The following is a 2779-nucleotide window of genomic DNA, read 5'->3' as shown; positions in this document are numbered from 1 at the left end:
GTGAGTAGGGTGGCCCTTATTCCAATGCGACTGATGTCTTTGTATAAAGTGGAAATTTGGACACAGACACACACACAGGAAGAATGCCATGTGAGGATGAATGCCATGTGAGGATGAATGCATTGATTAGTTTGATATGTGTACAAGCCAAATAACACCAAAGATTTCAGTGAAACCACAAGAAGAAAGAGGCATGAAACAAATCTTTCCCTCACGGCCCTCAGAAGGAACCAACCCTGCTGACAACTTGCTCTTGGACTTCTGGCCTCTGGAACTGGGAGACAATAAATTTCTGTTGTTCAAACCACCCAGTATGTGATACTATATTACAGCAGCCTTAGAAAACTAATACGTGGCACTCTCTGGCCTCTTGCTTACACTATCACAGTAAGTGAATAAAGGCTAATTGTTACTTTCATTCTGGCTTGTTGTTTTAATTGACCACCTCGACCCCTGGCAACTAAGCTTTCTCTAGCTGAGCTATTGATTCTGTATTTCCTGACTGACTATAAAGACAGCTACTCTTGCCATGTGAGTACTACTGCATCCACCAGTAAGTGATAGCCACCATGCAAGGAGAAAGCAGAGTGCCTAAAGGCAGAAATGGGCTTACTCTGAGCTACATACTTAGGTTATGTGGCTGTCTCCAGGCCTGCTTGTTTACAGAAGTTTGTGCAGTTGTCAGAATTTTGTCAAGGATTTCTTTTCCTTGTAATATGTCACTTGTTAAGGAGGCTTGACAGGAGGGGAGTATGGTAAGGAGAAATGTATAACCTTCATTCTCTCAAAATACTAGAGGCTACCTAAATATTTACTAAAAGAACCTGTGAACTGGGGCACCTGGGTGGCTCAGTCAGTTGAGTGTCTGACTCTTGGTTTCGGCCCAGGTCATGATCTCAGGGACATGAGATTAAGCCCCATGTTGGGCTTGGCGCTCAATGCAGAGTCTGCTTGAGATATTCTCTCTCTCTCTAATAAATCTTTAAAAAAAAAAAGGACTTGCGAACCGGTGAATAGTCAAATTGGCCTAGGTCATACAAACTTGGATTTAAACATTTTTATTTGAATGATTTACTTCTCCTCAAATATCTTGCATTCAAAATTAATGACCCTTAAGTTGTAATTGGCATAATCTATTCTTTCTTTAGACTTTTATCTCTGAAAATTCTTGTCATCTTCTGTGTGATCCCCCAGAGGGTCCCACTTCCACCTCTGATAAAGACCATATATGTAAGGTTCCCACAACAGTTTAAAAAAAAAAACACTACCCAAAGATCTAGCTCTTTTCTGAGATTTCTTTACAAACAAGAAACCCCAACGTCCTCGGATAGAGGACGTATCAGATATTAAACTGAAAAGAACAGATACTACACTTGATCTTAGCCAAAAGGCCTAGAAGTGATTAAATAGTCCTTATCTTTAAAGTAAATTACACCTATTTTTCAGCTTTATTGAGGTATATTTGACAAAAATTATGCAATATTTAAAGTGTACAATGTGATGATTTGATATACATTGAAATTACACCTAATTTTTATTATGTGGTTTTCTTTTTCAAATTGTTTTTATTATGTAGAAACCTACTTATAATACTGGAGAGTAAACAGGGCTAGTATGATGCTTTGACTTTATAGACAAGGACAATGAGTTACAGGTTAGGTAACCAGCCCCAAACCATACAAGTGTGGTAGATATAGAGTTCAATCACAGGCCTGAGTATGTTAAAACATACTCTCGGGTTTCATCCAGCTCTGTAATTCTAGGATTCAATAAATGAGGGCTTATTAAATTAAAAAAAAAAAAAACAGATGGCGATATACTGCCAAAACCTGGATCTCTCCTGGAAATGGATTATGTGTAAGGATAAGTCATGTGTACCAAAAGTAGAATATTTACACAGCATATTATTTTACCAAATGCAGGAATATTTTGTACTTATACTCACTGGTATATGAAAAGCAAGAAAAAATTCTAAAAAACAAAGAGAAATGGTCTCCCTCTCTTTTAGTTTCCCCTTTTAAAAGTGACTCCAGGGGTGCCTGGCTGGCTCAGTCAGTGGAGCATGCAACTCTTGATCTCTAGGTTATAAATTTGAGCCCCAGGTTCAGTGTAGAGATTACTTAAAAATAAAATCTTTTTTTTAAAAAAGTGACTTGACATCAAATCTTAATATAACAAACAGTATTATAATATTACCCTATAACAAAACAAATGCCAAAGCTTCCATTGACATACACTAATATCAAGCAATTTTGAATACAACAAGCTCCTAGTACACAAGAGGAGAACTGACAATCTCTTGGAGTTATTTCCAACAAAACTTGACCAGTGGATAGATATATTCCCTAGCATGCCACAAATCAAAAGCAATAAGGATGATAATTAAATTTCAGTCACTACTAGGAGAACCTAAGATTAATGGTAAAACAACTCCTATTAATTCATGTAGCTATGTGCCGTGTAAGATAACCTGTGAATTTCAGAGTCATCTGTAGACAAGGCTAAACGGCAAATCAAATTATAATACCCAATCCCTACCAATATCACCTGAAAGTTTCAGAGAGAATATACTGAATAAGAATAAATTACTCCTATTCATTAGGCTTGAGGAGTCCAGATCCAGGCCCAGATCCCATGTGTGATCTTTCAGGCCTGACCACAGGAAATTACAAAGCTTTACCTGGCAGGCCTCATGGGAGAAAGCTGCACTTCCTATACCACACTGTACACGATCAGTGCTGTTAAAAAGAAAATCACAGGCCCCAAATGGTATCACTTA

At 37.7% G+C, this 2779-nt stretch overlaps 1 pseudogene; it reads right to left on the bottom strand.

The window, feature by feature from the left end:
* Positions 1–1230: 1230 nt before the first annotated feature.
* LOC115940432 (U2 spliceosomal RNA) lies at positions 1231–1403 on the bottom strand (annotated as a pseudogene).
* Between the last annotated feature and the right edge of the window lie 1376 nt (positions 1404–2779).

Source organism: Leptonychotes weddellii, chromosome X, assembly GCF_054177405.1.
Source record: "Leptonychotes weddellii isolate Sample4059 chromosome X, ASM5417740v2, whole genome shotgun sequence".
In the NCBI taxonomy this organism is placed as follows: domain Eukaryota; kingdom Metazoa; phylum Chordata; class Mammalia; order Carnivora; family Phocidae; genus Leptonychotes; species Leptonychotes weddellii.
Note: the sequence above shows the minus strand (reverse complement) of the source record. Positions and strands in the feature narration are given on the sequence as shown.